The sequence below is a fragment of the Castor canadensis genome, chromosome 15, assembly GCF_047511655.1.
Source record: "Castor canadensis chromosome 15, mCasCan1.hap1v2, whole genome shotgun sequence".
NCBI lineage: Eukaryota > Metazoa > Chordata > Mammalia > Rodentia > Castoridae > Castor > Castor canadensis.
Genome location: NC_133400.1, coordinates 60,198,997 through 60,214,272, shown reverse-complemented (window position 1 = coordinate 60,214,272; position 15,276 = coordinate 60,198,997).

Below are 15,276 nucleotides of genomic sequence, written 5' to 3'. Positions count from 1 at the left end.
GCACACTCAGGGACTGTCAGAAGCAACGCCAGCAGTAGAAGCACCATACAGATGGAGCTTCTCCACAGTACAACTCTCCACTTTCCAGAGTTTGGCATTCATTTGGTGAGTAGCTGTCACTATCCTTTCGTTCAGTCTCTAGTAAAAATTACAGGAGTGGAACATTCTAAATGCCTTGGAAAGGAAGAAACCTTTTCTCACTTGGATGATCGGAAAGGGAAGGGTAGGTCTCGAAGGGAGAGTGGGTAGATGGAGGGAGAGAGAGAGCAAGGGATTATGACTGGGAAAGGGGAACAGCTAACACAGGAAGGAGTCAGAAAGAGGAAAGCATGTTTGGAGACCTGGGATTCCAGATTGCCTGGGATGTAGCTTTCACTGCTATACTCAGAAGAGTTAGAGTTGAGCAAGATTATAAAAGACTGCCACGTACAAGTTAAGGAAGTTGAATGTATTTTCAGTGGTACCAATTGATAGGTTTTGTGCAAGAGAATACTAGAAATTAGAAACGGTATTTTAGATGAGTATTTGTTAATGCCAAGTAGTTTTAGATCGTGGCTCCTTTTTTTTTTTTTCCCCATTGTAATAGCAAAGTTGAGTAACATAGATCCCATCATTAAGTTAGATAACATTTGCCTATCAGTTTTCTACAATGGTCCAGAAACTGACTGAGTCATATACCTCAGAAAAATCTCCTTGGTATTTAGGAAGAAAGTAAAGTGGAAGAAGTTTAAAGGTATCAACAGGAAATATCAGGAAATATTTGCATTAAATAAAATTTTATGCAAAGCCTTATTAATGAGAAATTCTTTGAAATATGTACTTGGAAAGGAAAGAAACATGACTGGAAATCACTTTTCACCTTGGTATGATGTTGGAAGATTTATTTTAAGTACTTGAAAGGCTTATTTTGGTTTCTGTGATGTACTGAATTACTGTGGATACAGATTCCGAAGAATATAAACATTACAACGTTCCTGTGGAATTCCCATGGAGCAACTCCCAGAAAATGTCTGTTGTGGATAGAATTTTGAATCTGTAGGAGCTATGGCACAGGAAGTATAAACTCACCACAAATTATTAAAAATACACTTCATATTTAAAATACACTTTAGGTATGATTACTCATGTTTTATGTTATCTCTGTATGTATCCACCCACCTTTTTAAGTACTTAGTGAAGTCAGCTATATTAAAGGCATTTATTCACTCCTTGTCTTTACTCTTTTATGAATACATTTAAACTTTTGTCTCCACAGCAACATTTCTAAGTTTTCAGAATGTGCTGAGATCTATTTTAAAGAGAGTATTAGAAAGGTATAACTTGACACTATAAACAGTATACTGTGATGAATATGTGTGGTAAAATACAGGTTGAGAATCATGTCAGTGCTCAAAAAAACTTGGACTTCAGAGCAGTTCTGAGTTTGGACTTTCAGACTAGACATGCACAATAAACAAAGTATATACACATATTCCAAAGATCCCAAAACTCAAATCGTAAACACTTCTGGTCCCAAGCATTTCAGTAACAGATACTCAAACTGTACCTAACTTGGAATAGGTCAAGTCTAAGTTAATGAAAAAATATTTTGTTGGGTTTATTTTGAAGTACGCAACACGGAAAACCTACTATAGTGGCTGCTGTCAAATGAGACAGCAAATAATAAGATCACTAATTAAGTGCATTATATTCACTGTCACCAAAATTCTTTTTACATGTTAAACTTGTTAGGTACAATGAAAGTCATATTTTTCTTAAGTGTTTGCTTAACAAAGTTTCTGGTACTTGGCTTACAGTAATATAGATTAATGACTGAGGTTTTAGTTAATCTTTGATAAATATATTATGCCTGGGATTAGTGGTGGAAAGAAAGGGCATAAGGATGTGTTCTTTCTAGTGTTCTACACTGTTAAATTGACAGTAAAAGATTATCCATGAAGCTGGCTGATGTCTTGTTAGGGAAGCAAGCTTACAAATGATTATATAAAAACTTCCATCACGGAGAATTTTGAACACAGGCAAAAATAGACTGAAGAGTATAATGATCTTGCATAAATCCTAATTTGATACTCATGGCAAGTTGTCTTTAATATTTAACCCCATTAACTCATCATTTCTGTATTATTTTGAAATGGTCATTCTACCATTTCATCTGTAGATATGTCAGTATCCCTAAAAGATAAAAAATTTTGTTCTAGCATATTCACAAACCATTGCCATACCTGAACGGAACAAAAAACAATAATTCTTTAATAATATGTCTGATTACTGTTCAAGGTTCCAGTTGTGTTGTGAATATCACAGTTGATTTTTCCCAAGTGCATCACAAGTGAATTCCCAAGTGAATCAGTTGCAGTCCACACTGTGATTGGTTGACCCGTTTCCTATGTCTCCTTGACGTAGGTTTCTGCTTCATCCCTTGTTCCTTGAAAATGTATTGAAGATACAAGGTTGGAGTGCCCCACACCATGGATCCTGTAATTACACCGCACATAATTCTCTGTGGACGTATTCAACATTACTGAATGGCTAAAAAATATATCTTACTGGTTTTTAGAAAACTAATCAATTTTCAAATATAGCTTTGGATCCATTTTCCTTTTCCTGTAGCATTCCAGCTGTATTTGTTAATGACTTTTTGCTGAATTCACTGTATCTTACATGCTTTCCTGTGTTTTGTCTTTTCTCCATCTTCATTTTATTATGATCTATATTATAGTTTACCAATTTTTTTCTTCATCTATGTCTAATCTTTTTAAACCCATTTATTGAATTCTCAGTTTGAATATAAGTTTTTTTAGTTCTGAAATTTCCATTTGGCACTTTTCAAAATCTTTCCACTTTTCAGTTGAGGCTTTGATTTCCTCTTATTACATGTTTCAACTCACCAGTTCCCATGTAGTTCTGCTTCTATTTTTTGTGATACTGATCTTGCTTACTATATTTGGTGGTGCTGCTTTCATGGTCACATTGTGTGTTGACGCTGTGTGTGAAAAATAGTAGGAATTACTTTGCAGGAGGATATGAGGTCTTCATCAAGGAATATTTGGGTTGTTCTGGAAGGTGGAGGGGTCCTAGGTCATTTTATTCCAAGAGGGGCTTGAGATTTTGGAGTGGGATTCAGTTCTAGATCCTACTTCATCCTTATTCCTAGAGTGCAGCACTATGGTGGGTAAGGTACCCATCCAAAACAAGGAGTGCTCACAAAGTGCCTGCCTGGTAGGCCCAGACTCATATTTGGCTCCTCTCCCTGTGAGCCATTTGAAACCTCTGCTCAGCTCTGACCTACCTCACCAGCAGAGGTTTCTCCATGGAAAAGCAACCCCAAAGGCTAGGTTCACCTGCATAGCCACTTCTCAGTCCTGTGGTTTATCATTCCTTTAGCATTCTGATTGATGTTTTCAAGCAGCAGTTTTTTGTTTTGCCCAGTTTTTCTAGTTGTTTTCTCAGTGAGAGTTGATGAAAATTATTACCTAGTCTGCTATTACTAAACACCTTTGAGATCTTTTGATTCCAGCTTCTGATCTCTGTATACTTATCTCATGGAAACATGTACTATTCATTTAGTTTGTTTCCTTGGAAGGAGCTTTCCAATGATGACTCACTTGCCAGTGCCTATTGAGTTGGTCCTCAGATCACAGTGCAAACATCTGGCTAGAAGGAAAGCCTAATTTACCACTAAGGTGCTGTGCCGTCCTTCAGAAATCAGAAGTTACCACCTTTTATTCTGGCCTGTGATTTCCTTACAAAGCATTTCATACATGCCAAATCAAAGCTTAAATTTATGCCATGCATGAATATGTGTACAAATACCCAAATAAGAATGGGAAAAACTTCCTTTGGCTTTATGGCTTCCTTTCCCAGCCATATTGACATACCTCAAACAACTAGGAAATACAATTTCACTTCCAGTTTTCCAAAAATACTTATCTGGGCTGAAACCAAGAATGAAACATTTTAAGCCCAACTGCTTTTTGAACATTTCATGATTTATTAGAGTTTAGAAAATCTCATTTGGACTGTAAGCACATTTTATTATCAAGATAGGTCTTATTCATCAACAAAAAAATTAGTGCATTTTTTACATGGCTGAAATAGTTTAAATGTTTGTATATAATGAGTCAGTATTTCCATAATGTATGATTGTTTCATATATTTGTTTTTCAGTTGCCTTATCAGCCTACATTTGCTTAAATGGTGGCATGTTTAGTTTTCAACTTGTATTTATAATTTGCTACATATAATCTAACATTATTGAATTGCTAGAGACTTTAATTCAAGTCTTTAATAAAATTGTGTGAAAACTGAAATTATTTGATGTTATCTTGATTGCTCTGGACAAAGACAGTACTTCAAACCTCTTGATGCTCAGGATAAAAGTTGTGTTAAGCAGTATTTGAATTTAAATGCAGTTTAAAATGTTTCTTAATTTTAAAGGCTTTCGTAGTTCCCATTTCCTGAGCAACATTAGCTGTATTTGATCTTCTAGTTGAAGAAAGATTTGACTGTGATTAAATATGTGCAGTACCATCCTGGAATAAATTGTATTCAAGATGAATACAATACATGGAGCATGATTTAGGAGGAAACATCTTCAGCCATTAAGTTTAGTTACATAAGCTACAGTCTGTTTTAAATTCCATGCAACTAGAATCTGGTTTGCTTTAAAAAGAAAAAAAGTCATTACACTGGGAACTATAGAGAATTTATTTTCTAAGACCATCCAAAGCATGCCCAATTGCATATACAGGAAAACTTTGGAATACCAGTTTTAGCCTTTTAATGTCAGTCATCACTATCTGATTTTCTAATCCATATTAAAAGTAATCAAGAGCACTTTTATTTGATTACATATTTTTATAGTACCTTGGCTAAAATGCGATTCTTTTCTCTGATATGGAATAAATTATAAAGAACCTACTGCAATGCCTCAGCATGCATTTGGTAATCAATAAACATTACTTTCTCTTACCCTTTCACATTCTTAGCCCATGATTTTAGTGGATTTGAGAAAATAGTATCAAAAATTTAAGAGCTTAACTTCCATTAAATATTTAAACTTCTAAGAAGAAAAATTCAAATTATTGCCTAATGTTGTGGACAGAATTCTGTGATAGTTTCCAACATTACCAATCCCTGATGTACACACACATCCTGTAAAATTCCTTCCCCTTAAGTGTGACTGCAGTCTATGAATATGAATTGTCACTCCTTTGATTTGATTAAGTGACAAAGGTAGTAATATAATCATCCCTGTGATTATATGATATGACTCCTGAGAAAGCTGAAGAAAGAAATTGCTGCTGATTTTGAAGAAGTAAGTTGCCTTGTTGTAAAGGAGTTTCATGGCCAGGACCTAAGGGTGACCTCTAAAAGCTGAGAGTAATCTCTGATGACGGCCAACAAGAAGTCAGGGATATTAGTCCCAGCCTAAAGGAGATAGAACTTTTTTCCCAACCAGATTGCCCCCAGAATACAAGTCTCATGGAAACTACAGAGCCAAAATGGGAAAGGCAAAGACTCAATATATATTGGCACTTTCATCGATGGACATGTAGACTCAGATAAATCCACCCTACTAGCCATCATTTACAAATGTGATGGGATTAATGAACCAACGAAAAATTTGAGGAGGCTGCGGAGATGGGAAAGAGCTCCTTTAAGTATACCTGAGTCATGGATAAACTGAATGTCAAACTGTGAGGATGGTATTAATGTTGATACCCATCTGTGGAAACTGGAGACCTGTAAGCACAGAGGTTCCCTTTATCAGTGATTTGACTTTCTGAGATTTCAGTTACCCATAGTCAACCACAATCTGAAAATATCACATGGAAAATTTGAGAAAAAATTCATAAATTTGATATTGTGTGCTGTTCTGAGTAGATTGATACATCTTATCAGTCCTGTCTGGGACTTAAATTTTTCTCCAGTGAATCCACGCTTTATATGCTACTTGCCCATTAGTCACTTAGTAGCCATTTTGGTTATCAGAGCAACTATCAAGTAACATAAGAGTGACCCCAGAGCACAATAGCAGTGATGCTGGGTAATTCAGATATGCAAAATAGAAGCATGCTTACTTTAAGTGAAAATGCAGTAAGATATTTTGAGAGAGAACACTTTCATTTAACTTTTATTACAGTATAGTTATGGTTTGTATTTTAAATGTCTCCCAAAGGGGCATGTGATAAAGGTTTAGTCACTAGCCTATGGTGCTCTTGGGAGGTGGCAGAATCTTTAGGAGCCTCGTAGCAGAAAGTTAGGTCATGGGAATGTGCCCTTGATGAGAAGATTGGGCCCCTGGTCTAAGAATGTGAATCAGTAAGGGAAAGTGATGTTTATTAATTACCAAATGTATGCAAATTTATTCCATATCAGAGAAAAGAACTGCATTTTAACCAATGAGGTCCTATAAGAAATATATAACCAAATAGGAGTGCGCTTGAGTACTTTGAAGTGTGGGGCTACTGTATTATGTACACAACCATCATTGATACTCTAACAAGTTAATTAAAGACATGATTATAGGCAAGTTGCAGGTTGATTGTGTTATCCTGATTGTTGCTTTGTTGGTGGTGAATTTGAGGATAGTTTCTCCAAGAGTGGGAAGACCTGTGCACATGTCCTTCTTGCTTATACACAGTTTGTGAAACAATTGTTGATGTTAACAACATTGATTCCATTTATTATTCTACAGCTAGAAGAGATATGAGGAAATTGTTAAGGAAGTCAGCGCCTACATTAGGAAAATTGTCTACAACCCCTCACATAGTACCATTTAAGCCAGCTTCTGATGCGAATGGTGACAACATGCTGGAGCCACATGTTAGTATGCCTGGGTTCAAGGAACAGAAACTCACTAAAAAAGATGCAGTGCCAGTGGAACACACTGCTTGAAGCTCTGGATTCTGCCGCCAACTCATCCAACTGAGAAGCCTTTGCATCTGGCCCTCAAGGACACCCATGAAATGATACTGTGGACCACCTTTGCTTCAGTTAACATTACAAGGTCTGCTGAACTGAGGCATAAAACATTGAGTGAAGCTCTTCTTGGGAAAACTTACTTTTCAGTGTCAAGAATGTCTTTCAAAGCCATCCATCATGGCAATGTGACTGGTGACAGGAAAAATGACCCAGCAATTGAGGCAGCTGGCTTCACTGCTCATATGATTATCCTGAACTGCCCAGGGCAAATCAGTGCTGGCTGTGTACCTGTGTTAGACTATCACACAGCTCATGTTGCTTGCAAGTTTGCTGAACTGAAGAAGATAGGTGCCATTCTGGTAGGAATGTCAAAGATCCCAAATCTGTTGATGCTGTCATTGTTGATGTGGCTTCTGGCAAGCCCATGTTTGTTGAGAGCTTCTTTGGCTATCTTCCCCAGGGTCATTTTCCTATTCATGATATGAGAGAGAGAGAGAGAGAGAGAGAGAGAGAGGCTGAAAGTGTCTTCAAACAGTGGACAAAAAGAAAACTAACCAGGAAAGACCATCAAATCTGCTTAGGGATCTCAGAAAGGTAAATAAGTATTATCTCTTATCCCTGCCACCCTAGGCTTAATTAGTGGTGAGAAAGTGGTCTCGACTGTGTGTCTTAAATTGGTCACTTAGGTTTAGTATTAAGACTATCTAATGATTTGGCTTTGAAGATGGAGGAAGAGATCACAAGCCAAAAAGTGCAGATGGCCCCTTGAAGGTGGAAAAGGAAGGAAACAGATTCTTTAGAAACTCCACCAGGAATGCAGCCCTGCTGATACCCTGATTTTAGGACTTCTGGCCTCTTGCACTGTAGGATAATGAATCTGTAGTATTTCAAGCCATGGTGTTTGTGAGAATCAGTGTAACATCAGAAAAATAATGTACTAGATATCGGAGAAAACATAGAAGTAACCAAAACAAAGTGGCCTATGGAAGAGAAACTATATAGGAGGAGGAAGAGCACCTCAAAGATGGAAATGTGCCCCAATATACTTGTTGAATAAGTGGATATATGCATCTATGAAAGAAGAGAGTGATATATGTGTTTGGAAACAGAACAAAAAAATTGAAAGATGATAATATAATCAAAAAGCTTAATAAAAATATAAGGGTTGATGGATGAAATAAAGGAAACTTACAAGGGTTAGAGATAATAGGAAAGAAAAAAAATCAAAAGATAAGAAAAGGGACTACAATAATAAGTCCAAAATCTGAGTAAAACAAGAAACTATCAACAAAATGTGCCAGAATTGAAGGCTATGAGTTTTCAAGTTGGCAGTATTCATAGAGAAGTGGCACAATGGATAAAAAGACTCACACTAAAGGCATTACCATGAGGCAGGAGAAGCAGGGCAAGAAAATGGAGTAAAAGTTCTCTCTTTGACTCTTTGAAATGAGAGGAGTCAGTGTAACAAAGGAGAGACTATATTCTCAAGAAAGAAATGAAGAGGACCATAAAAGAGGGATAGGACAGCTGAAAACATACACACACACGTACACAAACCCAAACCAAAGGTAACAGTAAATTAGTAAACAGTCTGAAACTTCAGTCCCAGCTCCCCTTTCTTGGAGAGAAACTGGCAAACCTAGCTATAGGACAAGTCCACACGTCTTTCAAACCTTAAATTCCATTGCAGGTATTTGGTGTGACAGTGACTTTTCCATTGGAGAAGAAAGACCTGTTTTTTCTCTCCCCATATCCCTGCTATTGCAAGGCATCATCTTGAGAAGGGGCCTATTATTTAAGACTGAGCTAGTCTGGAACTTAGAACAAGCAACAGTCTTGACTCAGAAAGTCTGGGGACACCCTAACATGGTGTCTTGGTAGGAGATAGCCACTAGAAGTATAACGGAGGAGGAGAGAGTTTAATGTGGGCCCCTGAGAAGTTTAAGCAGCAGAGATCTTGGACAGGGAAGAGGAATTCTGGTGTTTGGTCCCGCCCGCTCTAGAGAGAGTTAAGTCACAGCAGCTGAGAACAACTGCAGAAACAGAGCACTGAGCCTGTGGCTTGGCCTCCAGGAGCTACCTCCCGGCTGTAGATGCTTGCTACTCGGCAGGACTGAGAACTCCGAGCATAGGCCCTCAGAGCCATGCATTTTCCCCAGCCTCCGGCCCACAGAGCGATGAACAGCTGCACAGGATCTAAAAGCACAAAGACTGGCAGGCAGAGGGCCTGAGTGCCTCAGTTCACCACCAGTATAAACACAGTGCTCTATTTGCTCCCCACTATCTGATACATTCAGGAGACACCCCTAGCCTTGGACACTTGTGGGGGCACAAACTGGTAGGCCTTGGAGCAAGTGGGAACCTACATGGTCCACAGACTGCAAAGCTCCTTGTGACCAGCAATGGCTCCTGGTACACAAAGAAGGGAAGCTTCTAAAGTATAAGCAGTACAGAAGTAAACAACTGACCCTTGACTGATAGCAGTGTTAACCCACATATAACACCAGCCTGTATGCTAGGAGCTACAAGAGACCCCAGTTAATTTTCTTCTACGTGAGTTGTATTAGGTATCAGGTATGGTGCCCTCTGCATGTGGGCAAATGTTTGGCTATTGGGTTAACACCCAGTCCAGTGATGAGAAACTACACCAAAACCATGCCACTATAGTTCTTCTTGAACACTGAAAATACTTGAAAGACTACAAGTGATTAAAACTCCCAACCAATGACTTAGCCACAGATGTGTAAATGCAAAACATAAGAAATATGAAAAAAAACAAAGCAGCATGACTCCTCCAAAAGACAACAACTCCACAAGAATGGAGTTGAAGTGAAAGTGAAGGTGAGAAAATCCCAAAAAATTCAAAAGAATGATTATAACAGTGATCAATGAAATTAAAGAGGACAGATATAAACTCCTGAATGAATTAAAAACGAATACAAAGAAACAGCTGAACAAATTCAAAGAGAATACAAATAAACAGCTAAATAAGACAATGCAGGATATTAAAAAGGAATTCAATAAAGATACAGAAATCCTGAAAAATATATTAAAATTCTGGACATGAAAAACTCATTATGTCAAATAAAAAACTCAGTTCAAAGCCTAGCAAATAGACTGGATCAGCTTGAAGGTAGAATATGAGGGCTTGAAGAAAATTTCTCAAATCTTAAGGAAGAGACAGCTATGTAGGTACAGGAGGATTTTAAGACACCAACAGACATGGCCAGAAAAGAATATCCTCACATTATATTGTAGTTAAAACATTAAGTATATAATATAAGGAAAAAATACTGAAAGATCCAAGAAAGAGGCATCAAATCCCTTAAAGGCAGCAGATTTTTCAGCAGAAACTCTAAAAACAAGGAGGGTATGGAATGATGTATTTCAAGCTCTGAAAGGAAACAACTCCCTACCTAAGCTACTGTATCCAGCAAAGCTACCCTTCCTAATTGAAAGATAAATAAAAATTTACCATGGTAAGCAAAAACTAAAGTAATTTATGACCACAAGACTAGTACTGCAGAAGATACTTAAAGGAATCCTACACACGGAAGAGGAAAATAAACACAACTGTGAAAATACAGGAAAGAATAAATCTCACTAGATGAGCAGGTGAACAAAAAAGGGTTAGGAAAGAATCAAACACTACAACAACAACAACAAAATCCCCAGGAGTTAGTATATACTTTGAATATATAACTCTGAATACTAATAGTCTCAATTGTCCAATCAAAATACAGAATGCTATTTGGGATGTTGAAATGGGAGGATTGGAGCTCAAGGCCAGCCTGGGCAAGAAGTTTGAGAGAATAATCTTAACCAATGACTGGGCATCGTGGTGCACACCTGTCATCCCCAACTATGTGGGGAAGCACAAATAGGAGGATTATGGTCTAGACCAGCCTAGGCATGAAGTGCAAGACCCTATCTTAAAAATAACCAACACAAAAAGGGCCAATGGAAGGGCTCAAGTGGTAGCACACCTGCCTAGCAAGTGCAAGGTACTGAGTTCAACTCCCAGGGTCATCAAAAAGGAAAAAAATCATAGACTGGCATATTGGATTAAAAAGTAAGACCCAATCATTTGTTACCTGCAAGAAATGCACCTCACTCACTGGCAAAGACATTCATAGACTTAAAGTAAAAGGATGGAAAAAGATCCCTGAAAGCAAGCAGAAGTAGCTATATTCATATCTGGCAAAGCAGACTTCAAACCAAAATTAGTCAGAAAAGTCAAAGAAGGTGACTTCATATTGATAAAGGAAATAATCTATCAAGAGAATATACTAATTGTGTACATATATGCACCAAATGTTGGCTCACCCAATTTCATAAAACAAACACTACTGAGTGAAAAGCACAGACAGGCCCCAATACAATAATAATGGTTGACTTAATAACCCATTCCCACTAATAGACAAAAAAAATAAAGAAACTTCAAAATTAAATGATACTGTATAGATCAAAAGTATTTAACAGAGATCTACAGAGTATTTTCACCCAACAGCTGCAGAATACACATTCTCAGCAGCCCATGCAAAATAAGATCTCCAAAATAGATATTTTAAAACATAAACCAAGTCTCAACAAATACAAGAAAATTGAAATAACATCCTGTATTTTGTCAGACAATACTGGACTAGGACTTGAAACAAACAGCAAAAGAAACTACAGAAAATATTCAAACACATCAAATGGCCAATGAGTCAACAAAGAAATAATGCAGGAAATCAGAAAATTCTCAGAATCAAAAATGAAAATACAACTTACCAGAACTTTTGGGACATAGAAAGGGTAGGGCTAATAAGAAAGTTTATAGCTATAAGCACCTACATTTAAAGTCAGAGAAATCATCTGGGCGCCAGTGGCTCACACCTATCCGAACTACGTGGGAGGCTCAGATTGGGAGAATCACAGTTCAAGGTCAGCCTGGGCAAATAGTTCTTGAGACCCCCATCTCCAAAATTATCATACCAAAATGGATGGCAGATATGGTTCAAGTGGTAGAGTACCTGCTTTGTAAGCGTGAAACCCTAAGTTCAAACCCCAATCTCCCCTGTCCCCCCAAAATCAAGAGATCTCAAATAATGTAATGATATACCTCAAGCTCAGAAAAACAAGAAGAAATCAATCACAAAAACAGTAGAGGAAAAGGAATAATAAAATCGGGGAAGAAATGAATGAAATGGAGACTAAAGAAGAATATAAAGAATCAATAAAATGAAAAGTTGGTTCTTTGAAAAGATAAACAAGATTGACAAACCCCTACCCAAACTAACCAAGAGAAAGAGGGAAAAGACCAAAGTTAATAAAATTATTGATGAGAAGGGGGATATCATAACAGATACCAAGGAAATTCACTAGGGAATATCTTAAAAACCTATACTACAATAAACTGGAAAATGTAGAAGTAGATAAATTTCAAGATACATATGACTGACCAAAATAGAACAAAGAGGATATGTCACCTAAACAGAGTTTTAGTAAGGAGATCGAAGCAGTAATAGTTTCCTAAAAAAAGCCCAGGACCAGATGGATTCACTGCTGAATTCTAACAAAGCTTTAAAGAGCTAAACTAAATTAGTCCATAAAATAAGAAGGGAATGGATGCTACAAACTCTTTCTATGAAGCCAGTATTATACTGATACTCAAACTGGATGAAGACACAACAAAAAAGAAAACTAGACAAATTTTCTTGATGAATATAGACATAAAAAATCTTAATAAAATACTTACAAATCAAATTCAACACACATTAAAAAAATCATATACCATGGTCCTGTTGTTTTTACTCCAGAGGTGCAAGAATGGTTCAACATATGCCCATCAATAAACGTAATACAACACATAAACAGAATAAAGGACAAAAATTATACGATCATCTCCATGGATGCAGAAAAGCCTTTGACAAAATTCAACATCCCTTCATGATAAAAGCCCTAAAGAATAGGAATAGAAAGAACATGCCTCAGTTGGGCACTGGTGGCTCACGCCTGTAATCCTATCTACTCAGGAGGCAGAGATCAGGAGGATCTCAGTTCAAAGCCAGCCTGGGCAAATAGTTTGCAAGACCCTATCTCAAAAAACACATCATAAAAAAAGGTCTGGTGGAGTGGCTTAAGGTGAAGACCTTGAGTTCAAACCCCAGCATCATTAAAAAAAAGAAAGAACATGCCTCAATATAATAAAGACTATATGTGACAAACCTGACCAACATCATACTAAATAAGGAAAAACTGAAATAATTTCCTCTGAAGTCAGGAGTGAGACAAGAGTGTACACTTTTTCTACTTTAATTCAATATACTGCTTGAATTCTTAGAGCAATAAGGCAAGAGAAAGAAGTAAAAGGGATACATATAGGAAAGGAAGAAGTCAAATTATCCCTATTTGCAGATAATATAATCCTATGCTTAAAAGGCCCTAAAAACTCTACCAAGAACCTCTTAAATCTCATGAACTTGCAGCAAAGTAGTAAGATTCAAAATTTACATACAAAAATCAATAGCTGTTCTATTTATCAATAACGATTAGGATGAGAAAAATCAGGAAAATAAACCCATTCATAATTGATTGTCTCAAAAATACCTAAGAAAAATCTTAAGTAAGGAAGTGAAAGGCTTCTATAATGAAAACTATAAAACACTGAAGAAAGAAATTGAAGCAGACTCTTATGGATTGGCAGAAGTAATGTTGTAAAGTGACAATAGTACCAAAAGCAATCTATAGTACAATGCAACCTCCATCAAAATTCCAGCATCGTTCTTCACAGAAATAGAAAAAACAATCCTAAAATTCACATGGAAGCACAAAATACTCAGAATGGCCAAAACAATCCTGAGTAAAAAGAACAATGATGGTATCACAATACCTGACTTCAAATTGTACGACAGAGCTATAGTGACAAACACAGAAAACAAATAACAACAAATGTTGACAAGGATGTAGGGAAAAAAGAACCCTTATTCACTTTTGGTAGGGATGTAAATTAAAGCAGCCACTATGAAATCAGTATGAAAGTTCCCCAAAACCAAAAAATAGAACTCCTATATGATCCCGGCACACCACTCCTTGGTATGCATCTAAAGGAATGTAAGTCCTGCATACAGTGGAGACACCTGAACACCCATGTTTATCACAACACTACTGTAATCAAACTGAGGAATTAGCCAAGGTGTCTATCAACTGATAAGTGGATAACGAAAATGTCTTATACACTATGGAGTTTTATTTAGTCATAAAGAAGAATGAAATTATGTCATTTGCAGGAAAATAGATGGGATTGAAGATCATCTTTTTAAGCAAAATAAACCAGACTGAGAAAGACAAATGATGCATGTGTTCTCCCATATGCACAAACTAGATTTAAAGAAAAAAATGGTCATGAACATAAGTGGGGGGAGAAGGAAGGGCAAGGGGTGGAGTAAATGATTGAAATACATTGTATGCATTATGAAAAAATCATAATGAAACCCACTTTTTAAAAATTGCAAGAAAGATAAAGGGGGGCTGGGAGCAGCAGGATAAGAAGAGTAACGGGGTGAGTATGGCCAAAGTGTGTTAGATGCATGTATGGAAATATCACAGTGAAAACCCTCACATTGTATAATTAACACGAGCTAAGAAAAATGCAGAAAAAAAGAATGTTACTAGTCTTTGCTGGAACTAACTGAAGATTCCATCAGCCTGCAGAGAAGGGGAGGGTTAGAAATACAGGCACAAGGCAGGAAAGCAATGGCCACAAAAGAAGGAATACAAATAGCAGTGAGAACAGTTTGATTTTTTTTTATTATTAGCAACATGGAAAGCAGGATAGTGTTCAAAGTCTTTAAAGTCTGCTGGGAAAAGAAACTTACCTTGAATTCTGTGACAGAAGTGTGTCTTCTCCAAAATGGGGGAGTCAATCAAGAAAGAGGAAGACTGGATTCAGGAGGAAAAAAACAGCAAAGTACAAATGGAAATCCAAGGGAGCACCAAATCGTGGTTAGGGAAAGATTTCAAAAATACCCGAAGCATGATTTTTGGAATTCTTTTTGTCAATAATGACTCAAGGTGAAGTTCTCCTGACTTGGAAATGGAGGTATGATTGGCATATATACCTGCATGTCTCTAAGCCATGTGCCAGTGGCTCACGCCTGTAACCCTAGCTATTCAGGAGGCAAAGATCAGGATCGTGGTTCAAAGCCAGCCCAGGCAAATAATTCTGGAAAATACCCATCACAAAACAGGGCTGCTGGAGAGGCTCAAGTGATAGAACTCCTGCCTAGCAAGCGTGAGGTCTTGAGTTCAAACTCCAGTACCACCAAAAAAAAAAAACCAAACAAACAAAAAACACCCAAAACCTGG